Here is a 27,513-nt window from a genome sequence, read left to right as displayed (position 1 = left end):
AGTAACACATAGAGAGTAATGGAATGAAACAATTATACTATATGCATATTTGGCTGGTGGAAAGCTCTATGGTTACAGTTTTGCGTAAATCCAATTTTTACCTACTACAAAGGAATAAATTTTATTTAACTATCATGGTAGTTGTTAAACATTGAGAATGGTTGACAGCATTCTCAATCCCAATTAAGCATCATCATTAAACAAAACCCAACAAAATTAATTTAGAGTAACATGTTGAGATTCACATGACAACCCAAGTACTAAATACTCAAGATGTCCATAACCGGGGACACGGCTAACCATGATTAGTTTATACACTCTGCAGAGGTTTGCGCACTTTTCCTCACAAGATTCGATCGCCTCCGTTTGGTTTCTCGCACTACATGGTGTTTGAGAAACGGATGACCGAGACATAGTCTTTCAGAAGCGCTAGCACCTTACGATGGATAGACCGTTACACCTACTTTCCCCTACATCTGCTAGTCTACCCTGTAAGAGTTCGCACGACTTAATCAACTATGCTAGAGCCCATAATAGCTTGTGGCTGCACACGGAAGTTTCTAGTATGAAAAATCTCATGATCCCTTTGGGCCTGGGTGGCGGTCCATAAAGAAAAACAGGCAATCCTGTAATACCCAGGTACCTCAATCCATCCAGATGTGTGTTTAAGTTGCCACCTTAGATAAACCATTAATTAACAAACTCACATCTGTCATGGAATTCACTCACCCAATCCACGTCTACTAGCATAGCATAGCAATAGTAAGCAAACGTAGAAGTAACTCCCAAAGGTTTGATAATATAACAAGTAATAGGTACTACCTCAACTACTTCCCATCCCACAATTTAATTAGATCCTAATCATGCAATGTTTGAGGATTGATCTAATGCAATAAAACTGGGTAGTAGGAGGTATGATCAAAGTGTTACTTGCCTTGCTGATGATCCGCGAAACCTAGAGATTCGAAGTAACAGGCGGCGCACTCCGGGTGTTCTATCGTAGACAAACAAACAAGCATACAATAAGTATTCATCTAATGCACAGGTAAAACTCAAATAAGGGATCTAACCAGAAAGTTCAACTTAAGAACTCCGGTTGGCAAAAAGAATCAAATCAAACGAAGCAACGTAAGTCAAACGGCAAAAGAAACAGGCTTCGTTTACTATTCTGGATCTAGGGCAATTTTTACAGTGGAAAAAACTTGTTTAAGTTGGTTAAACGGTTAGAGGGTTTCGAGACGAAACTCCAGGCGCTTGAATCGCGTGATTCCGATAACCGAGCGAAAAGTTATACTAAAACGAAAATCGTATCAGGAATTGCGATCAGAAAAATCGCGGATTTAATCCGAGAAAAAGAAAAACGACGAACGTTCGCTAGAACGTACGAACGGACGAACGCTCGCTAATTAAATAGATTGGAAAAATCGATCTATTTCAAAAACCGAAACTAAAAAAAACCGTGACTTTTTTTAACCGCTACTCTCTTTTTTCAAAACGGCGGCGAAAACGAGGTTGACCTGGGTCCGGCGGCGGGCGGCGGCGGCGGCTCTGATTTTCGGGCGCGGTGGGCTCGGGGCGGCGCTATTTAAAGGCTGCCCCCGGGCGGTGTCCCGCTCGGATACGGCCCGAAGTCGGTTCGCGTTTTTTTAATTATTCCGCACAGAAAAACAAATAAAAGAAATACTAAACAGACTCCAAAAATCCCGAAATAATTTTTCCCGGGCTTCTAAAATCAAGCCGCACAAGGTGAACATTTATTTGGGGCCTAAATGCAATTTTGAAAAACGCGCATTTTTCCTAAATTCAAATAAAATACCGAAAAACTCTGAAATAAAATCTTGTTTGTTTTTATTATTAAATCCTCAATATTTCTTTATTTTGGGAAAGTCATTTTATTCCCTCTCTCATATTTTTGTAATAGAAATAATTGATGATAAAATAATTAAAATCAAACGATCCTATTCGCAAAATTTGAGAAAACTCAAATATGAAAATAATGAATTCCCCAACTCTCTCCGTGGGTCCTTGAGTTGCGTAGAAATTTATAGGATCAAACCAAAAGCAAATAAAATATGATATGCATTGATGATCTAATGTATAACATTCCAAATTGAAAATTTGGGATGTTACACCCTAGTCGAATGGGCAAGCTGAAAGAGCAAATGGATTGATTCTCAAAGGACTGAAACCCCGACTGATGTGTGACCTCAAACACGCTGCAGGAGCATAGGTAGATGAACTTCCATCAGTATTGTGGGGATTGAGGAAAACTCCCAATCGGTCGACTGGCAGAACCCCCTTTTTCTTGGTTTATGGAGCCGAAGCTGTACTTCCGAGTGACTTGCTCCACAATGCGCCCGAGTCGATCTTTTCTCAGAACAAGAAGCAGAACAGGCACGACAAGATGCAGTTGATCTTCTGGAAGAAGAAAGAGAGATGGCCTTGATCCGATCAACCATCTATCAGCAAGACATGTGTCGATTCCATGCCAGAAATGTGAGGGGTCGAGCATTTCAAGAGGGAGACTTGGTTCTCCAAGTGGATCAGCAGAAACCACACAAGCTTGCTCCTGCCTGGGAAGGCCCCTTCGTTGTCACCAGAGTGCTCCACAATGGAGCGTATCACCTCTACAACATCGAGCACAAGAAAGACGAGCCGCGAGCTTGGAATGCGGAGCTGCTTCGCCCCTTTTATACTTAAGCACTCAGTCTATTGGGGTGTAATAAGAAGCACCTTTGTAGTTTGTTTATCAAAGACAAGAATTTTTAAAGTCTTCTAAAATGATTGTCGATTGCTTACTCTTGTTTCTGAAATCACCCAGTGGGTGGCTTAGTTGTGAATCCGTTTCGCCTAAGTTTAAAAAACCCTACCAAGTGATGAGCAAGCCTCTCACTCGGTTGCTTAGCTGCGAATCCGTTTCGCCTAAGCTGAAAAAAAATCCCACCGAGTGATGAGCAAGCCTCTCACTCGGGGGCTTAGCTGCAGTCCAGTACTCGCCTAAGTTGAAAAAATCCTACTGAGTGATGAGCAAGCCTCTCACTCGGGGGCTTAGCTGCAGTCCAGTACTCGCCTAAGTTGAAAAAATCCTACCGAGTGATGAGAAAGCCTCTCACTCGGGGGCTTAGCTGCAGTCCAGTACTCGCCTAAGTTGAAAAAATCCTACCAAGTGATGAGCAAGCCTCTCACTCGGGGGCTTAGCTGCAGTCCAGTACTCGTCTAAGTTGAAAAAATCCTACCGAGTGATGAGCAAGCCTCACACTAGGGGGCTTAGCTGCAGTCTAGTACTCGCCTAAGTTTCAAAAATCCTACCGAGTGATGAGCAAACCTCACACTCGGGGGCTTAGCTGCAGTCCAGTACTCGCCTAAGTTTCAAAAATCCTACCGAGTGATGAGAAAGCCTCACACTCGGGGGCTTAGCTGCAGTCCAATACTTGCCTAAGTTTCAAAAATCCTACCGAGTGATGAGCAAACCTCACACTCGGGGGCTTAGTTGCAGTCCAATACTCGCCTAAGTTTCAAAAATCCTACCGAGTGATGAGCAAACCTCACACTCGGGGGCTTAGCTGCAGTCCAGTACTCGCCTAAGTTTCAAAAATCCTACCGAGTGATGAGCAAACCTCACACTCGGAGGCTTAGCTGCAGTCCAGTACTCGCCTAAGTTTCAAAAATCCTACCGAGTGATGAGCAAACCTCACACTCGGGGGCTTAGCTGCAGACCAGTACTCGCCTAAGTTTCTAAAAACCTACCGAGTGATGAGCAAACCTCACACTCGGGGGCTTAGCTGCAGTCTAGTATTCGCCTAAGTTGAAAATCCATCCCTATCCGCAAGGATGACGAGATGCAGGTCTACTGCAATCCTCTCCATAGAGCTGCGCCACAAGTACAATGTGCGCTCCATCCCTATCCGCAAGGACGACGAGGTGCAGGTCTACTGCAATCCTCTCCACGGAACTGCGCCACCAGTACAATGTGCACTCCATCCCTATCCACAAGGATGACGAGGTGCAGGTCGACTGCAATCCTCTCCACAGAGCTGCGCCACATGTACAATGTGCGCTCCATCCCTATCCACAAGGATGACGAGGTGCAGGTCGACTGCAAACCTCTCTTTAGAGCTGCGCCACAAGTACAATGAGCGCTCCATCCCTATCCCCAAGGATGACGAGGCACAGATCGACTGGGATATCTCCCTCAGAGTTGCATCTCAAAGAATATTCCGAGTGAAGAATAAGTTCCGCTTGAAGGCAAATGCAAGCACATGCAGAAGATAAACCAAGATCAGATAAAATCTCAAAAGTTTCAGGACGAAGATAAAAGTACTCGGGCGTCAGGCCCGAAGGATTTTAACGGTTACAAAAACCACTCGGCATTCCGAGGCAAATTTAAAGCAAGTTTAAGTATCAAGTTTGTTCACTCGGCAGGAGGAAGACTTGCAGGCTTGACAAACTCGTCCAAATCGATCCCGTCCGTGATCCGAGTGGCAGCAGCAATGAAAGTCTCCATGAAGTATTGGAAGTCGTGCCTTTTTGTGTTGGCGACCTTAATCGCCGCCAGCTTCTCTTCTCGAGCTTCTTTGCAGTGGACCCTAACCAGTGACAGGGCCACATCAGCGCCGCATCGGGCAGAGGACTTCTTCCAATCCTGCACTCGACCAGGGACCACATTGAGCGATGAGTTGATGTGTGAAACTGCCACCTTCAGACGGTCAAGATAACTTGTAACACTGGCGACGTGGGATTCTAGTCGAAGCACATTCATGGCAGCCTCGTCGCCGACTGGAGAAAGGATACGGTCCAAGCCCGTCTCGATCCGTCCAGTCTCCTCTTCAAAGTTTTGGCAGAATTCTGCAGAGTCAAGGAGTTAATGAGTCGATTGGTCAGGACTAACTTGCAAACAGTAAAACAGTCGGGTAAAAAGGGGACACCTTCGAGCATAAGAAAGAGTTTCTTGGCGAGAGCTTTTAGATAAGCCTCCAAATTGTTCCTCCTACGAGTCATGCTTTCTAGCTAGTCGTTCAGAGCCACTTTATCTTTTTCAGACAAGTCGCCTCTCGATTGGATTCAGTGAGAGACGACTTCAACTTGTTGATTTCCTCCTCTAGCACTCCGACCGAAGCCAGTTTCTGGTCGGCAAGGGCAGTCTTCTCCTGAGCCTCCTTCTGTGCAGCTGCAAGGTCCAAGTCCTTCTTCTCCAGGGCCAGCCTCATTTTCTCTGCAAAATACACATTTAGATCAAACAGAAGAATGAAGAGATAAATTGAAGGATGGTCAAGATAAGTAGTTGACAGGCCGTTACCTTCCATACCAGCGACTTCGTCTTGAGCCTTCTTTAAGTTCTGCTGAGCCAACTCCAGGTTAAGGTTGAGTTGCCTCTGCTTTTCCTCAAATTCGGCGAACTTGGAGATAAGCGTACAAGATTTCTACAGTGAGTAAAAGACATATCAATCGACAAGATCAATGATTATTTACTTCCGAGTGAATAAAACTTCAAGACTACTCAGACCCCAACCGACTGCCAGCAGTTGACTGCGGTCTCGGGGACTACACCCAGTGGGTGCACTTAGCGTGCCCCCACTGGTTCGGATTCCACTCGGCTGGTCCACCCAGACTAAGTACAAAAAAAGGGGAGAGAAAGAAGTGCTCAGACCCCAACCGACTGCTAACAGTCGACTGCGGTCTCGGGGACTACACCTAGTGGGTGCACTTGGCGTGCCCCCACTGGTTCGGATTCCACTTGGCTGGTCCGCCCAGACCGAGTACAAAAAAAGGATGACAAAGCACCCAGTGGATGTACAATCTCGAAGTGCAAGAAAATGAAAGATTGCGCGAAGGAAAATATTCGGGTAGCATATCCTAAAAGAACAAGTTCAATCGGGAGTTAACTTACCTGGACATTGGCTCGAAGAGCCATGCTGGCGTCATAAGCAGCCTGACTGCTTTCGTGCACTGCCTTCACCCGCTCCATCATTATGCCAGCCTGACGAATGGCCTCCGCAGCAGCGTCTGACTGGCTTTCTGGAACATGATGAGTGGCAAAGAAGGGGACGGATGTTCCAGACGCAGCGGCTTGGAGATCCGAGGCATGAAGTTGGATGGTTGAGACAAGCTCTGGTGCAGTCGACAATGCGGGGCGCACACTCGACACTGGGTCAACAAAGATTACAGAAACCTTACTCGCATCTTCGAGCTGTTGAACTACCCGCTCCGCCGCCGGCTCCGACTGGGATGTCTTGCTAGCTATTTCCTTGTTCTTCTTGGGCCTCAGCGGCACGTCCTCGTCATCATCTGGAAGCTCAATGACATTGGGAGGGGCTGCAAAGAAATCAGCCGACCCTAGATGAGTCACCAGAATTTAATCGACCATACAATCGAGAACAAGATCACGAGAATTGTACCCGGGTTGGAGGTGACTGCATCTTCCATGTCCTCGTATTCATACTGGCGGGTGGAAGTCCCAGAGGTGGTAGCTCTGCAAATTTCAATATTCAGTCAGTCACGTTTGTTACACCGAGTCAACCAAAGAATCAGGTCAGATTATTACCCAGAGATAGTAGGAATGACCATTTTGATCTTGGGCAAAGCCTTCGGAGGTTTGGATGATGCAGCCTTCGGTGGTTTCGGAGCTGGAGGAGGTGCAACTTTAGATTGCTTCGGTGTCTTCTCAGTTGGCACAGGAGAGGACATCCGAGGACGCTTTGAAGACTGCCCAATCGGTGCGGCCATCGTGGCGTGGAGGCTTTCCGGGTCGTGAGCGTGCTTGGACCTTTTTTCTCTGCGAGGAGGTGAGTCGACCTCTTCTTCGTCACTCGGGTCGCCGCTCTCCTCACCATCCTCCTCGTCCGAGTGCCACTCGCCGCTGTCGCCTCCACTCGCTTCCTCCTCCGAGTCCTACTCCTGCTCTCCGTTGGGCATTGAATACATCTCAGCAAGAGCCTGAAAGATAACAAGCAAAGCAAAAAACAGTCAGTCGTCAACAGGCGGCTACATGATTAATCAAAAAAGTACTCGAGGTAATCCAGAGTCGGACCTGGTCTGGCTGGCGTGAATTGTCGAATGGAACGACCCTCCTGGACCCCCTGGGGTTATCCTTGTTGCATGTGATGCCTCTCAGCCACTTCTCCACCGTGCCCTCGTCGATCTCCTCTGGGTGGATCTGAGTGGAATCCTCAATGCCTGAGTACATCCACATTGGATGATCGCGAGCTTGGAGCGGTTCGATGCGTCGTTTGAGGAATACCTCCAGCAGATCCATACCGGTCATGCCGTCCCGGACGAGCTGGACCACCCGCTCGACCAACACCTTCACCTGAGCTCTCTCCTCTGGGATCACTTTCAATGCGGAAGGCTTGTCGACCCGAGCCATGGAAAAGGCAGGGAGCCCGATCGACTGGCCTGGAGTCGGATGGTCTTTACAATAAAACCAGGTCGACTGCCAACCCCGGACCGACTCAGGAAGGATCATGGCTGGGAAAGTGCTGTTGTTCCTCATATGAATCCCATGGCCCCCGCACATCTGAATCACGTGCGTTTTCTCGTCACTCGGATTGGCCTTCTTGACCGACTGAGAACGGCAAGTGTAGGATCGAAAGTATGTCTAGAGGGGGGGTGATTAGACTACTTGACCAAATAAAAACTTAACCTTTTCCCAATTTTAGTTCTTGGCAGATTTTAGCTATTGTAGGACAAGTCAAGCAATCATCACACAATTCAAGCAAGCATGCAAAGAGTATATTGGCAGCGGAAAGTAAAGCATGCAACTTGCAAGAATGTAAAGGGAAGGGTTTGGAGAATTCAAACGCAATTGGAGACACGGATGTTTTTCCCATGGTTCGGATAGGTGGTGCTATCCTACATCCACGTTGATGGAGACTTCAACCCACAAAGGGTAACGGTTGCGCGAGTCCACGGAGGGCTCCACCCACAAAGGGTAACGGTTGCGCGAGTCCACAAAGGGCTCCACCCACGAAGGGTCCACGAAGAAGCAACCACCCACAAAGGGTCCACGAAGAAGCAACCTTGTCTATCCCACCATGGCCATCGCCCACACAGGACTTGCCTCACTAGCGATAGATCATCACGAAGTAGGCGATCTCCTTGCCCTTACAAACTCCTTGGTTCAACTCCACAATCTTGTCGGAGGCTCCCAAGTGACACCTAGCCAATCTAGGAGACACCACTCTCCAAGAAGTAACAATGGTGTGTAGGTAATGAACTCCTTGCTCTTGTGCTTCAAATGATAGTCTCCCCAACACTCAACTCTCTCTCATAGGATTTGGATTTTGTGGAAAGAAGATTTGAGTGGAAAGCAACTTGGGAAGGCTAGAGATCAAGATTCATATGGTAGGAGTGGAATATCTTGGTCTCAACACATGAGTAGGTGGTTCTCTCTCAGAACATATGAGTAGGAATTGTGTATGTGTTCTGATGGCTCTCTCCACGAATGAAGAGGAGGTGGAGGGGTATATATAGCCTCCACACAAAATCCAACCGTTACACACAGTTTTCCAATCTCGGTGAGACCGAATCAACAAACTCGGTCGGACCGAAAATGTAAACCTAGCGACCGTTAGAGATTTTCGGTGGGACTGACATGCAACTCGGTGGGACCGATATGGTTAGGGTTTGGGCATAACATAATCTCGGTGAGACCGATTACACAAACTCGGTGAGACCGAATTTGGTAATTAGCTAATCAGAGAGTTGGTCAGGCAAACTCGGTGGGACCGATTTGCTCTTTCGGTGAGACCGAAAAGTTACAAAAGGGAAACACTGAATTTACATTGCAATCTCGGTGGGACCGATTCGCTCTTTTGGTGAGACCGAAAAGTTACGAAAGGGAAACAGAGAGTTTGCAATCCCATCTCGATGAGACCGAGATCCCTATCGGTAGAACCGAATTGCTAGGGTTTGGCAGTGGCTTATGACAAGTGAAACTCGATGGCGCCGGATAGAAAGAATCGGTAGGACCGAGTTTGGCTTAGGGTTTAGGTCAAATGTGGATATGGAAAAGTAGCTGAGGATTTTGGAGCATATCACTAAGCACATGAAGCAAGAGGCTCATTAAGCAACACCTCATCCCTCCTTGATAGTATTGGCTTTTCCTAACGACTCAATGTGATCTTGGATCACTAAAATATAAAATGAAGAGTCTTGAGATTTTGAGCTTGAGCCAATCCTTTGTCCTTAGCATTTTGAGGGTTCCACTTTCACATCCATGCCATGCCAATCATTGAGCTTTCCTGAAATAATCATCTTGGAATAGCATTAGCTCAATGAGCTATATGTTGTTATGAATTACCAAAACCACCTAGGGATAGTTGCACTTTCAATCTCCCCCTTTTTGGTAATTGATGACAACATATAGATCAAAGCTTCGACAAATGATAATAAGCATGAAATATATCGTCGCTTTGAGAAGTATGTGATAAGTAAGAGCTCCCCCTAAATTTGTGCATATTTAAAATTTGCTTTGGACTGCAAATGCACAAGGAGTTAGAGTCATGGGTTACTCTTCCATGTCACATACATCTTGGTGGAGTGCTTAAAATGATAAGAATGAAATACATGCACTCATCACCAAGAATAGTGAATGATCACATAAGATAGATAAGATAATAGCATTAAGCAAACATTAAGTGTAGCTTATGATCAAACACATGATCATCAATGTCTCACAGATAATGACGTAGTATCTCAAGCACTCAAAAGCAAACAAAGTTCGAAAAACCACCAAATAAAGCAAGAGAGAAAAAAGCAACACACTCTCTCTCGAAGCCTATGATCTATACATTTTTCTCCCCCTTTGACAATAAGTTACCAAAAAGTTCCTAGAAAATGCATAGTGCTAGATCGACACTCAGGCTTAATCTTCAGGTGGTGGTGGAGTCCGGATCACTCCAAGGACGAAGGCATCTGTAGATGCTGAAGTAGACGCTGGAGTTGGAGCTGAAGTAGATGCTGGAGCTGGTGGAACTGAGGCTGTAGCTGGTGCAGAAGTGGTGGCTCTGGTGTCAGCAACTGGCATGGCAGACGACCTCGGACCTCGTGGCACTCTGGCAAAGGCATCAGTTGTAGTCCTGCCTCTCCTCTCCTGCATGTCATCCTGGAGCTGCTCCACGGCAGTCTGAATCTCTGTCACCTTGACATCCAAGTCATAGAACTTTTGTTCCATGATCCTTTCTAAGCTTGCCTGGTTCTGAGTTAGGGTGGCTAGTCCTTTCTCAATCCGCAGGGTGGATGCAATCAGGTAACCAAGCTGCTCTTGTTTGGTTTTCAAGAAATACTCAGATGCCTCCTCTTGAGTTGGCATCTTGGCAGCTTTCTCCTTCCTTGCCTTCTCCTTCTTTGCTTGTGCTTGGGCAGATGATGGCTCATTCTCAGTCATAACAACTTGATTGTCCTCAAAATCTGGACGGATGGGCAAGTGTTCCTTGTCCAATAAGTATATGCCCGTGCCCATCTTAGAGTTGATGAGCTCCTGAATCTGAGGGGCATAACCACAGCTCCTCTTCTGATCTGCTGCAGTCCTCTTGATAGTCTCTACTATGAGGCTCATGACCTTGAATTTCTGTGGCACATCAAATACATGTAGCAAGTTGATTGCATGGCCTCTGATCATCTTGTGATCTCCAGACTTGGGCAAGAGAGTGTGCCTCAATATCCAATTTATAGTAGGCAGCCCTGACAGAAGATAATGCACAGACCCAAACTTGAAAGTATCAAGAGCTTCATTTGGAATTTCCTTGTACATGTTGGACATAGAGTTATGATCCATCTTCTTGGCATAAATGTCCAAGTCATCTGCTTGCTCCTCTGGGGCATTGATCAACTTTGCCCATTCCTCAACAGTTGATTGGTACCTCGTACCTTCAGACATCCATGTGATCCTACCATCTGGATAAAAGTGTGCTGTGGAGTAGAACTACATGATAAGCTCCTCGTTCCACTTTGTGAGCTTCTGCCCAACAAAGTCAGCAACTCCACACGCACTAAAGCTGTCATACACTCCAGGGTAGTGTTCCTCAGTTTCCTTCATGTAGGTCCAGTCGACCCATCTCATGTCACAAACAATGGGCTTCTTGTCAAGCAGCACTGTCTTATAGAAATCTTGCTGTTCCTTGGTGTGCAATCTGTAATCCACATCAGTCCTCCTCCTTGAAGCATACGGATCTGCTTCTCTCCACTTCCTCAGCCCTGAGTCTCTCCTGAGCTTCATATCCTCAGCCACAGGATGAACATCGTTGTGGTCTGGGATCTTGGGCTTGAGTTTTCTGAGAACTTGCTCTTCATCCTCTTCTTCAGCAGCTTCAGGCACTGGGGCCTTGTTCTTTTCAGTTGCAGATATGCTCCTTGTATTCCTCTTTGGTGCAGACTTGGGCTTAGAGGCAGCTTTGGGTGCTTCTTTGGGCTTAGATGCAGCAGCCCCTGTCCTAATAGCATCACCCATAAGCTTAGGTGCCTTAGGTGCTGGTGCAGCAACCTCTTCTTCCTCTTCCTCTTCCATAAAGGAAGCCTTTCCAAGCACTCTGGCTACGGTCTTCTTTACCCTTTCCTTCCTCTTCTTGCCTTCAGCAGCAACTGGCTCTTTGGGTGCAGGCTTTTCAGTTGAAGCTCTAGCCTTTGACATAGGCTGCCTGCCTCCTGGCCTTTTGATCTTTAAGCCTAGCTTTGTGCCCTATGCTGGCTCAACTCTCTTTGATGTGGCCTCTTCCTCTGCCACATAATCTTCATCTTCAGAATCTGAAGTTCTCTTCTTCCTCTATTGAGTGACAGCTTTTGGCAAATTGCTTGGGGTACTTCTGCTGCCATCATCTGAAGAGCTGGAGGGACTAGTGCCCTCACTCATGTGCACTTGCTGTTCTGACACATTCTGGCTGTCACTCTGGTCTGACATGATGAACAAGCTGACTGCTGACCCTGTGAACAGTTTATAGATGAGGTAGAATAGATGAGCATCACAAAATGCAGAGATTTTTGCAAAAGAATGATCCAAAAACTTAGTTTTAGTTTCCCACTGAAATCATCTCGGATCTATCGATTTTTAAACTCGGTGATACCGAAGCAGTTTTGGCACCTGAACTAGTGAACTCGGTCAGACCGAGTCACAGTTCGGTGGCACCGAGACTGCTAGGGTTTCACAGAGTTACAAAATCGGTCACACCGATAAGTAATTCTCGGTCAGACCGAGTCTCACTTGTGCAATGGCATAAGCCAAATCGGTGGGACCGAGTTTTTCAATTCGGTGGGTCCGAGATGGTTTCGGCGGAAACCTAACCCTAAAATTTTCGAATCAAACCTAATCTACGAACGCATTGACTGGATATGAGTGTTTCAATCGTGGCAAGAGTCATGATGATCACAATGTTCTAGGAATCAGATTGGAGAATAGCACAAAGATCGAGTCCATACCCTAGTTCGGCGGAGACTCGCTACGGCGGCAACGGCGGGGTAGAATTCCGTTGATGGCGATGGAGACCAGCGACTGGAGGCGGCTGGCGGCGAGGAGACGATCCGGAGACCACGTTGGCAGAGCAGGCTATCGCGCGGGCGAAGGGGTTCGGAGAAATTTCCAAAATTTTGCCCGTGACTATATATAGCCCGACCCTGTCGGTGTGACCGAGTGGAACAACTCGATGGCACCGAGATTCATAACTGCAGGCAGTTACTGAAACTCGGTGTGACCGAAAGGTTCAAATCGGTTGCACCGAGATCAAAAACCTAGATCAACTTAATAATCTCGGTAGGACCGAAAGTGGGGTATCGGTCAGACCGAGAATCATAAAGAGGTTTTGGAAGTTTAAGTCTATGACGAATCAGGGACTCCGAGCGCTCCTCACACAGAGTGGTTCGAATCTGACTTGATCAAATTTTGTGATGTAGCATGAATAGAGTTTGAGATGAGAAAAGCATAGATAGCTAGAGGAGGTTCTTAGGCACTCTTGTCCATCCACTTGGCAAAAGGAAATAAAACCAAACAATCAAAACAACAAGTGGATGCCCACGAATGAGTAAAATATGCAACCATCATGCTCACACAATAAGATGGCAAATGAAATATGTGACAAGGCATGCACAACCAATTCTAGCATCTATCAAGCAATTTGCGATGACTAGGTCATCTATATATGAGTATATTGACTTAGGAGTCAAGTGAGAACACTTGATCATAGGTCATACTCATCGTTTAAGCTCAAGTGGGGTTACCACTTTTACATAAAGCATTGTTGTGTTCACATCTTTAGAGTTGCTTTAGCTCAAGTCTTAGAGTAAAGCTCCCCCTAGATGTGATATCCCCCTAAGAGGGATGAACTAACCTTGGGTTTTGTCGATGACGACTTCATGTAGATGTTGAAGATGTGGACACTCAATGTTGATGTAGATCGCTTGGAGCTATCCATTTGAGTGAATTGCACTTTCAATACCTACATGGGTTAGTCCCACAAGGAACAAACAAGGATATCCATAGACATAGAGTGATGCACACACAAGATGATGTCCGTGAAACCTTTTAGGTTACCTTGTCCCTTGTCTTACCAACAAGAGGGTTTGTGACTCCTTGAACTAGTGCAAGATGTGGAAGTTGATTGCACTTGTTCTTGCCAAAATGATAAGAGTGAAGTATGTTGGCGGAGTCACCCTCAAGAACTCTCTAGTTCTTCTTCTTTTGGATCCACATCATCTTGATGGGAATCCTTGGAGTTGTAGTCGTACTTGATGAAGTGGAACTTGAAGTAGTTTTGGGAATCCACTTGACTAAGGTCTTAGGAGCTTCTTCAAATGTGTCAATTTCCTCTTGAAGCTTGTCCTTGCCTTTTTGCTTATAGTCTTGTGGTGGAAGATCATCTTGAGCTTGTGTCCCTTTGAAAGAAGTATCATACTTCTCTTGTTGAGGAACAAACTTTGTCTTGGGGTATTGATCTTCTTCCCACTCAACTCCATTGGCATTGAACTTTCGTTCAAAACCAACACCTTGATTCTTCCGGTGCATTCCTTGCTTGCGCAGAATTTCCTCGAATTGCTTGCTCCCGGCAAGGCTTTTGTACACTCCTTTCTCTATAATTCCCTTCAATAAGCTATTTTCTTGCTCAAGTGTAACTTGGCTAAGAGAATCATTAATGGAATCAAGAGAACTACTAGAAGCAACAATATTGGATTTAGCATGATCATTGTTACTGCTAGAGAAAGAATCTTTCTTGTTTTTGTTACTAGAATTGACTTGAGGCATGTAAGTGGATAAGAGTAAACACTTGGCAATGTAAGAAGAACTTTTCTTCCAGAGATCATCATTGATTGCTTTTAAGAACTCATGCTCTTGCTCAATATTGAGCTTTTCAAAGCGTAATTTCTCATGAGCTCTTAAAAGTTCTCGATGATCTTTGAAGATAGTTTCATGAGCTAACTTAAGAGTGTTTAGTTCTTTAGTTAGAGCCTCAATCTTCTCCTTATCATTGTCATTTGTTTTATCTTGATTAGGATGATTAATTGACGTTTCATATAGTATTCATCACTAGAGTTGTCAACAAGCAAATCATCACCTAACAAGTCATCTTCATCACTATTGAAATCAACATACTCGGGGTGTGTTACCTTAGGACCTTTGGCCATGAAGCATCTTCCAATTCCCTCATTTGGTGAGTCAAATATGTCGTAGGAGTTGGTTGACACAAGTGCTAGACCGGCAACACCTTCATCTTGAGTATCTTCGGAGTCGGAGTGATAACTTCTCTCGGAGTGGCTGTCGGAGTCGGAGCCGGATACCCATTCACCAACATGAGCTTGATGTCTTCGTTTTGTGTAGCTCCTTGATGATTTTTCCTTCCTTTCCGAATCCTTGCTTCTCCGTGAGTATCTTCGTTCATAACGATCATCTCTACTCCTTCTCTCTCTTGGTGGTGATTCTTTGCTTCTTCTTTTTGGAGAATCTTCTCTTCTCTTGTAGGGAGCCGTACACTCATTGGAATAGTGTCCGGGTCTTCCACAACTGTAGCAGTTTCGCTCTTGACTAGAAGATCTTTTGTCATTGTAGGACCTTGACTTGAAGCTTCTATCTTTGCTTCTACTCTTGTAGAACTTGTTGAAGTTCTTCACCATTAAGCTTAATTCTTCATTGAAGTCTTGTTTCTCACTTGATGATGTGGGGGCTTCACATGAGGCTTTATAGGCACCACTTGACTTGTTGTGAAGTTCCTCTTTATCCTTAAGTGACATCTCATGAGCAACAATTCTTCCAATCACCTCCGTTGGCTTGAGATCTTTGTAATTGGGCATCATTTGGATCAATGTGCACACGGTATCATATTTTCCATCCAAGGCTCTTAGAATCTTCTTGATGATGAATCTATCAGTCATCTCTTCACTTCCTAAGCCGGCAATCTCATTTGTGATGAGAGCAAGCCTAGAGTACATTTCAGCGACACCTTCACCATCCTTCATTTTGAACTTGTCAAGTTGACTTTGAAGCACATCCAACTTGGATTCCTTGACGGAGTCGGTACCTTCGTGCATATCAATCAAAGTGTCCCAAATTTCCTTTGCATTCTCAAGACGGCTGATTTTGTTGAATTCTTCGGGGCACAATCCGTTGAAGAGAATATCACAAGTTTGAGCATTGTATTGCAACATCTTCAACTCTTCCGCGGTAGCTTCACGGTTTGGTTCTTTCCCATCAAAGAAGTCACCTTGCAAACCAACACACACAATAGCCCAAACGGCGGGGTTATGTCCAAGAATATGCATTTTCATTTTATGCTTCCAACTAGCAAAATTAGTACCATCAAAGTAAGGACCTCTACGGTGATAATTTCCCTCGCTAGACGCCATACTCTCCTAGGTTGTGAAACCAAGGCTATGACCACCAAAAGCTATGGAGATCAAAGCAAATGGAGACCAAAGCTCTGATACCACTTGTAGGATCGAAAGTATGTCTAGAGGGGGGTGATTAGACTACTTGACCAAATAAAAACTTAACCTTTTCCCAATTTTAGTTCTTGGCAAATTTTAGCTATTGTAGGACAAGTCAAGCAATCATCACACAATTCAAGCAAGCATGCAAAGAGTATATTGGCAGCGGAAAGTAAAGCATGCAACTTGCAAGAATGTAAAGGGAAGGGTTTGGAGAATTCAAACACAAATGGAGACACAGATGTTTTTCCCGTGGTTCGGATAGGTGGTGCTATCCTACATCCACGTTGATGGAGACTTCAACCCACAAAGGGTAACGGTTGCGCGAGTCCACGGAGGGCTCCACCCACAAAGGGTAACGGTTGCGCAAGTCCACAAAGGGCTCCACCCACGAAGGGTCCACGAAGAAGCAACCACCCACAAAGGGTCCACGAAGAAGCAACCTTGTCTATCCCACCATGGCCATCGCCCACACAGGACTTGCCTCACTAGCGGTAGATCTTCACGAAGTAGGCGATCTCCTTGCCCTTACAAACTCCTTGGTTCAACTCCACAATCTTGTCGGAGGCTCCCAAGTGACACCTAGCCAATCTAGGAGACACCACTCTCCAAGAAGTAACAAATGGTGTGTAGGTAATGAACTCCTTGCTCTTGTGCTTCAAATGATAGTCTCCCCAACACTCAACTCTCTCTCATAGGATTTGGATTTTTTGGAAAGAAGATTTGAGTGGAAAGCACCTTGGGAAGGCTAGAGATCAACATTCATATGGTAGGAATGGAATATCTTGGTCTCAACACATGAGTAGGTGGTTCTCTCTCAGAACATATGAGTAGGAATTGTGTATGTGTTCTGATGGCTCTCTCCACGAATGAAGAGGAGGTGGAGGGGTATATATAGCCTCCACACAAAATCCAACCATTACACACAGTTTTCCAATCTCGGTGAGACCGAATCAACAAACTCGGTCGGACCGAAAATGTAAACCTAGTGACCGTTAGAGATTTTCGGTGGGACTGACATGCAACTCGGTGGGACCGATATGGTTAGGGTTTGGGCATAACGTAATCTCGGTGAGACCGATTACACGAACTCGGTGAGACCGAATTTGGTAATTAGCTAACCAGAGAGTTGGTCAGGCAAACTCGGTGGGACCGATTTGCTCTTTCGGTGAGACCGAAAAGTTACAAAAGGGAAACACTGAATTTACATTGCAATCTCGGTGGGACCGATTCGCTCTTTCGGTGAGACCGAAAAGTTACGAAAGGAAAACAGAGAGTTTGCAATCCCATCTCGGTGAGACTGAGATCCCTATCGGTAGAACCGAATTGCTAGGGTTTGGCAGTGGCTTATGACAAGTGAAACTCGGTGGCGCCGGATAGAAAGAATCGGTAGGACCGAGTTTGGCTTAGGGTTTAGGTCAAATGTGGATATGGGAAAGTAGCTGAGGATTTTGGAGCATATCACTAAGCACATGAAGCAAGAGGCTTATTAAGCAACGCCTCATCCCTCCTTGATAGTATTGGCTTTTCCTAAAGACTCAATGTGATCTTGGATCACTAAAATATAAAATGAAGAGTCTTGGGCTTTTGAGCTTGAGCCAATCCTTTGTCCTTAGCATTTTGAGGGTTCCACTTTCACATCCATGCCATGCCAATCATTGAGCTTTCCTGAAATAATCATATTGGAATAGCATTATCTCAATGAGCTATATGTTGTTATGAATTACCAAAACCACCTAGGGATAGTTGCACTTTCAGCAAGTGAAAATGTGCTTGAAAAGACCCCAGTGTGGCCTACAACCTAAGAAGTTCCCGCACATGGATACGTAGGCGACAAGATATACGATGGAGTTGGGGTTGAAATGGTGAAGTTGTGCTCCAAAGAAGTTCAGGAACCACCTTAAAAAAGGATGGGGAGGCAGAGAAAAACCTTGGTCGACATGAGTTGCGAGGAGTTCGTATTCACCATCTCACGGACGCGGTTCAGTCTCTCCTTCCGGAAGCCACGCCGATTCTTGGGGGGTCATCCCTCCCTCGACCAGCTCGTCGATGTCGTCCTGGCTGATCGTCGACCGGATCCAGTCGCCCTGGATCCAGCCGCGCGGCAGGCCAGACCTTGATGAGGACCGCCCCGGCTGGACCTCTTCCCCTTCGCCTTCGCCGTCGCCTTCTTCGCGCGCTCCAGAGCCATCGTCTTCTCCTTCCCCATGGCCGCAGGCGAAACTCGACGGAGCGGCGACGCTGGGAGCGGATATGGGATGACAGAGAAAGCAGAGGAGAAAGGAGAAGAACAGGGGCACGATGTGCACAAAACCCCAATCTGGCACACTTATATGGGGCCGCTTCCGAGTGATTGACCTGTGGGTCCGGACGATCCAATCAAATCCCGCAACAGTTGCACGCGAGGTATGTGGCGAAAAAGGTGGCACGGTGATCGAGGCGGCCTCACCTAATCCCTTCTGATTACTGCGGCCTCCCCCGTCCCGCGCGCTTCCCCAAATCCGAATCCCACGATATCCACGCGCAGCAAGGCAACCTGTCAGACGGAATATCTTTTCCATATCAGTACTCAAGACATCACAGTAAAGTTCACTCGGTGACTGAAAAGAAGTTGAGATCATCATGATTGTTCGTTTGGTCGCAATAAGTCACTCCTGCAGCACGAAAATTGAATCGAAGGAATTCTCAACTCCTTCTCCACTCAAGCCCCGAACCATTCGGGGGCTATAGATGAAGCTATGTACCTAGGGTAGGGTCATAGGCCTAACCTAGGCGCCCTCCCCAAGGACATCACCCTAAAGCCAGAAGCATTCAAAGGGTACCATCATCCACTCGACCAATGACATTCCACTCGGAAGAATCAATGTCACTCGACCGTCACAGAAACCACTCGACAAATAGAAGATCTAAAGTCACTCTACACAACAACAGTCAGGCGTTTACCCATAGACTTAATTATCATTTATAGCACTTTAATACAGAATTTACCTGTAATGCCCCTTCTTTATGTACATTGAACCCCTTGTAACGTGGGTTGGTTGGGGTCCTGGCGCACTCTATATAAGCCACCCCCTCCACCGGCACAGGGTTCGCATCCTTTGTAAACTCACACACACATACAATCTAGTCGACTGCCTCAGGGCACCGAGACGTAGGGCTGTTACTTCCTCCGCGAAGGGCCTGAACTCGTAAACTTGTGTGTACAACTACTCCATAGCTAGGATATTTTCTCCTCATACCTACCCCCATTCTACTGTCAGTCTTAGATCCACGATAGCGGGGTGGCGGGGCGCCGGGCGTCCATGGCCGAGGGGTGGGCTACGCCTTCGGCGGCATGTCGCAGCTGCTGCAAAGTGGCTCGGGGCTGCTCCCCGGGGTCTCGGCATGGATGTGGGCTACCGCGGCGTGGTGGTAGCTCATGGCAGTGGTCTGGATCGTTTCACAGCGGCGGCTGGTCTCCTCCGGCATCGGCCGTCGGTGAGCGGCCTTTTTCGACCTTCGATTCCTCCTCTCGTCGTCCGGGCTCTACCCTTGTCATAGGGCTGGAACGCTCCCAGTTGCGGTCTATTGCTCGTCTCGCGCCCGTGGCTGCGAGACCGAGCTCGTCTCGCACCCGGCAGCATGACCGAGCTCGTCTCGCGCCCGGCAGCAGGACCGAGCTTGTCTTGCACCCGGTGCAACAGGACGGGTGATGGAGGCCATTTTTGGGCCGGCCCTTTGGGTCTCGACGCCGGGGGCCGTCCAGGGGTGTGTAAATGAGCGACCTTTCCACTCGTCTCTTTGGTTGGGGTAGCGACGGGTCTTGGGTGCGGTGCTGTCAAGGTCTTGGATGCCGGGGTGGTGGCCCTGGAGGTGGTAGCGTAGTGCTCATGGGCAGAGCCCGTGGCTTGGTGCTGCCCGGTGACCACGGCCGCGTGGGCAGCATGGTGGCAGGGGTGTGGCGTTTGGTGGCGGTGAGTGTTTGCTGGGGTGAAAACCTGTTCTATCCTCGGACGGACCGGCGGTGGCGTAGCGCGTTACCTTCTTGAAGGCGTCGTCGCGGCTCTCACCGGTCACCGTGTCGCTCCAGGGGAAACTCTGACCCCCGGGTCAGGCGGTGGCGGCGTGCTAGCGTCGTAACCTTCTTGGAGGCGCCGCCTTGGAGCTCACGATTCGTCATATGCGGCTTCATCTCTTCGCGGTGGAGGTCCCCGATTGCTCCTGTAGTGTTAGGGGTGGTGTTGCTGCGCTCAGTGCCTATGTATCCCTCCTTGGGTGTGTGCGTGTGTTGTGGTGGGGTGTGTTTGTACTTAGGCTATGGTTGATCTGTGCTTTATATATAAAGCGGGGCGAAAGCCTTTTTCGGTAAAGTTAGTGTGGTTATTGATTTTTTTCTCACAGATCCATGTTTTCCTAAACAACAAAACAGAAGATTGTTTTCTGTTCTGTAGTTTTTACTTTCATGATTACACGAGTAACTGGGGAACTAGGTATATTGGCCTCTTAGTCCTAAATTACATGCTCTGCTCTTGTTTCAAGGGCAATACTCGCCATACGTAACTGTTAATGGGCCGCCAAGCTAGTACTGCATGAAATGACCTGAGCACATGCTATCTCATGAGAACGAACAGCCAAGGGCCTTGCCATTATCACTTTTGGAAGACATCACAGATGGTTTCTCTAAGAACAATCAAATTGGCTGCGGTGGGTCTGCGGTGGTTTATAAGGTAATACAACTCTCAACTGCCCTCGGTTGATCTGGAAACTCAAGTTGATGCTGAGAAGGCTCTTGCGACTTGCAAGGAAGGCTTGAGAATGGGATCGTTGCTGTGAAGAAGTTGTATGAACAGCTTGATATTCCTGATAATAATTTCAACAAAGAGATTCGTTGTTTGATGAAGGTGAACCACAAAAATATAGTACGGTTTTTGGGATATTGTGCTAACATACAAGGCCAAATGGTAGGGTACAACGGAGATTTTGTCATGGCAGATGTACGTCAAAGGTTGCTCTGCTTTGAGTATGTACATAAAGGAAATCTTGATGAGTATATCAAAGGTATGTGTGGCGTGCAACTTTTGTTTCCATTTTAATGAATATAGTAAAGGTTACTGAGTTCAAGTAGCCCACACATGTAGTGAGTAGTGACACCTATGTTGTCGTATTCTATCTAGCATTACAAAATATTAAAACTATACTTTCTTTGCTTCCATCTCATTTATAGATGCATCCTATGGACTTTACTGGATAAAGAGTTATCAGATAATAAAAGGTATTTGTGAAGGTTTACATTACCTTCACCAAAATCATATTGTTCACCTAGATCTCAAGCCGGCAAATATTCTGCTGGATGGAAATATGTTGCCAAAAATTACTGACTTTGGGCTGTCAAGGTGCTTTAATGAAAATCAAAGTCGAGCTATTACCAAAAATATGGCTGGAACCTTGTAAGTTGGGAAAGCCTCGTTAATTCTTTTTTATATTAAGTTGTAATTGCATTCTTCTTCTTTTACCATCGGCTTATATGACGACATTTTAATGCAGAGGGTATATGGCAACAGAGTTCCATAGTGGAGACATGTGCAAAATCACATACAAGTTGGACATATATAGTCTTGGTGTCATAATTATAGAGATGCTAACCGGAAAGAAGTGGTATCCGGCATATCCAGATGTTGATAATGTAAGACAATATTTGTAGTTCTCCCATATGATAACGTTTAGACATCCCTCAAAAAAGGGTAAATGCTAGATTTTAAAATATCTCTAGGAAGATACTCCCTTCGTCTCACAATATAAGACATTCTTGCAAGCTAAGGGCATCTCCAATGTTGACCCACAAACGGTTACCGCGAATGTCTTTTTCTTGTCCGTACGTGGTCCGCGGACATGATGCGGGAGCCGTTCATCCAATGTTATTCTCAAATTAATCTGGTTGAGAGGAGAGGGGGACCATGCATGTGAAGAGAGGGAAAAGAGGGGAGGACCACGTGGTTACTTTTGGTTGGTTAAGTGGATGTCGAGACTCCCGCAAAGCCGCACACGTCTAGGATACCGGAATCCATAGTTTCGGGCTGCTAAGCGGACATATAAGGGCCCCCGTTAGATGGCAAAATGGTTCGAACACTATGGTCCAGACACATAGGGGAGGTTTGAGGGTCTGCTTTGGAGATGCCCTAATATAGCTTGCAAAAACATCTTATCTTGTGGGACGGCGCGAGTAAAGTTTTTAAGAAGGCGTTACATAATATCATTCTTCAAAGTAGATTAAGTATAACTAGGAATACACCATTTATTCCTACTTTTTTCAATGGAACATGGAAGTGAAATTTATATGTTGCCAGATCTTACAAAACTCAACGAAGCCTTGTCTAAAATTCATCAACGCCACTTCTTTTTGTCTACATCATGAAGAGAGTAAGAGAATATAGGCAGGACAAAGTGTAACACTATATCTTACAATCTACATTATATCCACTAGTAAGATCAAACCAAATCACAGAACACATCAATCTTCCCAATATGGTAATGAATGACAAAAAATTTGGAGGTGATAGGATGATTTGTTCTCGTTAGGTAGAACAATTGTAAGTGGATTTTACCTATATGTTCTCAGGATGTGCAATATTGTACTTCTACTTTTCTATTGCTATATGTGTGGATGAGATGCGCTTATTGGTACAATCCTTTTATTTTTGGAAGAATTGTCTTGCTGCTCGAGCTTCAATTGATGTGGTCAACAAATCGATATTCTTTTGTTGATTTGTGTATTGGTTCGTGAGTAGAATAACTTATTTTATAGCACGGCGGAATATTTTTACTAGAAGTACACGGTTTCTTCTATGTGGCTTTATAAGATACTTCACCCGCACAAAAAAAAGATACTTCAGAAATTTTCTTATATGAATTTACAGTTTAAAACTATCAAACTTGCGTGTTCCGTCCAAACCATCCATGTCCAACTAGTAACCTGCCAAACCAATTTCATGATTGGAGTATGGCATGATTTTACTGCCGTGAGAATATTTGTATGTTGTAGTTAAAAGTAAAGGACAAGTATGGATTAAATCTACGCACCTCATGCAATGTGTTTTGTTCCCAACCAAGCTATTGAGGTGACTGTGGACAACTAAAGAGACATTCCTTCGTAACATGTGCTAGCTAAATGATAATAAGCATGGTAATAATTGCAAAATTTATATGTTCATTGATTTGTAAATTGATATGAAGTTATGATCAAATGATAGTACTCAGGACATTTGTTGGGCCTAGGGGTGGAAAGTGGTGGTTTAGTAGGACATACGACGTGTCATGTTGGTTGTGCTACAACTTGGTAGGTTGGCTCAGGTGAAGAGTAAGATTACTCTACTCTTAGTTTTAGAATAGCATCACATATACATACCTAGGTATATTGACCCACTTTAGAGCCGTGTCAATTCCGTAGTAACATGCTACAATAATTCATCCATACTTTGACATTACTTTAGTCTACTAATAAATGCTAGAACTATAACAATTTGTTTTAGTTATAAATTGATCATATATAGTATTATTATCAGACTAAAAGATGATACTTTTGGTGAATTGGTTTATCAAATGCCATATTTAAATATAGAGAAAATGAGACATTTTACTATATGTATGTCTGCAGGTACATAATGGTTCACTATACCAGGTATAGTGAAGATTTTTTTGTACATATCTAACACACTTCAGTTTCATATCTAAATAGGTACTTGAAATTTGGAGGAATAAGTTGGGGAAATCACAACGGGACATGCAATTGAAGCAGATACGATTATGCACCGAGCTAGGGATAGAGTGCATTGATGGTAACCAAGAGAACAGGCTAGATACATCACATATAATCAATAGGCTTGATGAAATAGAAAATACATGCATCATGACTGGTGTGAGTTGTTCAACAATACCACTGGTAACTTCATTCGTGGAATGTATAACTCAACTTAATACCAACTTCGAGTATTTACTTACATGTGTACACTTATGCCTTGAAGGTAGAAAAAACTTGCGAAAATATGGAGGATGCCACTGACAACTTGCTTCTGAGGAGGAATATTGTTCTTCTTATGAATGATAGTGCCAAGAAGAATGTTACTGCTGAACAAGGGTCCACTAAGAATCTTTGTGCAGCACAGGAATGTCTCAATGATAATCTTCATATTGTTGCAGTTGAGTCTCATACCTCTATGTCTGTAGAGAATCATAACTGTCAAGAGGCCGAAGAATGCCTCAGTGATAATCTTCATACTATTGCGGTTCAGTATGATCCATCTATGTCTGCTGAGGAACGCAACCTTCAAGATGCTCTCCAGTTCATTAAGGATTATCTTGTGGGAATGGTTGGAATATGGGGTCCAGGTGGAGTGGGGAAAACACACCTTCTGAACAATATCAAGAACTCACTTGATGGAGACATGACCTTTAACTATGTGGTGCAAGTGATAGCTTCAAGGGGGTGTTCGGTTGAAAAGATCCAAAATGACATTGTACGTCAGCTTAGATTGAAGAAAGGTGGTAATGTGGAATCTCGATGCCATGTCATTTTTGACTTCCTAAAGAACAAAAGCTTTCTTGTATTGTTGGATGACCTTTGGGACCAAATTGATCTGCAAGCAGTTTGCATACCATATCCACTTGGAAGTGCAAACCAAATCAAAAGAAAAGTGGTGCTCACAACAAGATTAAAAAAATTGTGGTCAAATGGAGGTGAGAAAAGAGTTTAAAGTAGTGTGTTTGCAGGAGGATGAGGCATGACAGCTATTCCAAGATAAGCTCGGCCATGAAACTCTTAATGGTCCTCGCATTCAAGCTCTTGCAAGAGAACTTGTTAAGGAAATGAAGGGCTTGCCATTAGCTTTGATAACTGCTGGTAGGGCAATGTATGCAAAAACTGATACAGCCAAGTGGGAATATGCCATCCAACATATGAAACTGTCATGTTGTGATAATGATGATCCATTGGATATGGAAAGAGTTGTTTTTAGCAAGGTCAAGTTTAGTTTTGATAGTTTACGAAACAACATTTTGAGGGATTGTTTCTTGACTTGTGCATTGTGGCAAGAGGATCAGAAGATTCCCAAAGTAGAGCTCGCTCAATGCTGGATTGGCTTAGGTCTGGTGGATGAGTCAGATATTCAAAGCTCCTATACAAAAGCATATAGTTTGATGGGCGAGCTTTTAGCTGCATGTTTGTTAGATGTATGTGGAAAATTGGGTAATCATGTTAAAATGCATGATGTGGTTCATGACATGGCTTTATGGATCGCTTGTGGCTGCAGTAAAAACAATGGCAAGTGGTTTGTCCGTGCAGGAGTTGGCCAGTATGAACATTTTAGCATTCCTTGGAGCCAAGTTAGATGCATCTCATTGATGCAAAATTCTTTGTCAAAACTTCCTCCTGTTGGCTCTAATCCTACTCGCCTGAGGATGTTATGCCTTGGAAATAACCGGTTGCGTGAAAGCATAATATTTGAAGAAATCAAGAAGTTCACTTCACTGACATATCTAAATTTGCGCTTCAACAATCTGAGGGGGATACCTGAAGCAATTTGTTTTTTGGCAAACTTGGAACACCTTGATTTGTCGCATAATGTTGGTATAGATGAAGTGCCTCACTACTTTGGGAACCTCATTAAGCTCAAGTTCTTGTACCTCGAATCGACTAGCATACAAACGATACATGAGGGGATCATATCTAGCTTTCAAGAATTGCAAGTAATAGACTTCAGAACTTATTTTGTAAGTCGAGGTTCTGAGGACTTTCTTTCTAGAATGCTTCGAGAGTTGGACACCTTACCCCACTTGAAAGCAGTTGGTATTAATGCATGGCGCTTTCATCAGTATGAATTATTAAAAGAATGCGCTATCCTCCCAATCAGGTATTTAAATCTGCAGAAACTCGAGACATGTGCACTCTTCTTTGATATTCTATCATGTGACTTTGCACGAAGGTCCTTGTATGAACTGCAAATTGGAATGTGTGGCATGAAGGAAATAATACTAGGACCCGAGTCTGCACGACCAAGCAACTGCTTTGGTATTCTCAATCAGGTTATTTTGGTACAATTATCAGACTTGGTAGAAATAATTTGGATGGAAACTTCTCCGGCATCTCTATTTCCAACGCTCACCTGTTTGGAGGTGGAGTTCTGTGGAAAGCTAAACCACCTCTCTTGGTCGATGTATCCGCCTTGCCTCGAAAAACTCGTGATAGGTAACTATTATGGGATGCAACAAGCATTTATGCGAGACCCTGGTGATAATATGTGCAGCGGACAAGACAGTTCAAAGACATTTCCCTGCCTCAAATATCTTAGATTTATGTTCTGCTGATCGCTGGTCAGTATTGCTGATCCCGATGTGACATTCCCATCCCTAGAGCAACTGGCGATTCTTGATTGTTCAGAGTTGAAGAGGCTTCCTTTCAAATCAGACAGCTTGCCACAGAAACTGCAGGTATTAGAGATTGATGTTAGATCCTGGGAGAGATTGGAATTGGAAGAAGGCGTCAAATCTTTCCTGCGACCTATCCTTAAATTTGAAGAATAAATACCGTGAGCAATCTGTCCATTCCAGTACATGTCCCTTTATTGACTCAGCAATGATAGGCAACCGTACATCATTATACACTCGTCTGGGGACTGTTAATACAGTGTCATGTAAAATGCTTCTTTTGGCTCCAGAGTTGTATCCATGCTTTTGTTTACACCTTGACATGTTTGCCTGGTTGGCAGGAGTATGTAAGTAATTCATAGCAATTTGTTGGAGCTTGGAGGTGCTTTCCTTTGTGTGTGATCTGATAAAACAAGCTATGAACTAAATGTGTACAATTTGTTTTCTTATTTCACGGTTTTTGAAATTTGCAAGTGCTACAATTTGACTGGGAGCACATCCTTCTAGGTAAATATTGGTGCTATGTTCTGATGAGGGCACATGGGCCGCGTCTGGTTACATTCTCGATGGAGTCTGGCCCAGTGAAGCCTGTTGAAGTGTATACAAGATCTGGGGCATGTCCTGCATGCCGTTTGGTTGGCTGCATCAAGCCTAACTCGCATCCTCCCTGTAGTGTAAATTGCACTAGGCCGAGTCTGCATCTGAAAAAATGGTCGATCTGAGCGTTCCTCGCGAGCCAAGCTGAGAGCGCTTTAAGATTCATGCGGGCCAGTTTCTACATGCGAGCTAGATAACCAAACAACTCACTACTTAAAGCATCTCCAGCCGCGTCCCCAACAGGCCCCCTGTAATGCCCACGATGCGGCTATATCTCCCACGTGTTGAAGCACGACTTAGAGGCATAACCGCATTGTAAGCAATGTCGCAAGTGGGGTAATCTTCACACAACCCATGTACTGAATAAGAAAAAAGATACATAGTTGGCTTACAATCGCCACGTCACACAATAGCATAAATATAACATTACAATCATCCAGGTATGATCAAGGTCCGACTATGGAACCAAAATAAAGATAAACCCCAAATGCATAATGTCCCCGATCGCCCCAACTGGGCTCCACTACTGATCGTCTGGAAAGGAAACGTAGTATCGTCCTGAGTCCTCATCGAACTCCCACTTGAGCTCAGTCATATCTCCTGGAATGGTATCATCGGCCC

At 45.1% G+C, this 27,513-nt stretch overlaps 1 pseudogene across 1 annotated transcript in view; it reads left to right on the top strand.

Moving 5' to 3' along the window:
• The window catches only part of LOC125527774 (disease resistance protein UNI-like), a 73,251-nt pseudogene extending 46,610 nt beyond the window's left edge, over positions 1-26,641 (top strand). The window contains exons 4-9 of the transcript XR_015602945.1: positions 20,683-20,937; positions 21,104-21,326; positions 21,424-21,562; positions 23,612-23,815; positions 23,898-24,105; positions 24,193-26,641. The product of XR_015602945.1 is annotated as a disease resistance protein UNI-like (transcript). The remainder of the gene's footprint in view (positions 1-20,682; positions 20,938-21,103; positions 21,327-21,423; positions 21,563-23,611; positions 23,816-23,897; positions 24,106-24,192) is intronic.
• The last annotated feature ends 872 nt before the right edge of the window (positions 26,642-27,513 follow it).

This window comes from Triticum urartu, chromosome 5A (genome assembly GCF_056163025.1).
Source record: "Triticum urartu cultivar PI428250 chromosome 5A, HENAU_Tu73, whole genome shotgun sequence".
Taxonomy (NCBI): Eukaryota; Viridiplantae; Streptophyta; class Magnoliopsida; order Poales; family Poaceae; genus Triticum; species Triticum urartu.
Note: the sequence above shows the minus strand (reverse complement) of the source record. Positions and strands in the feature narration are given on the sequence as shown.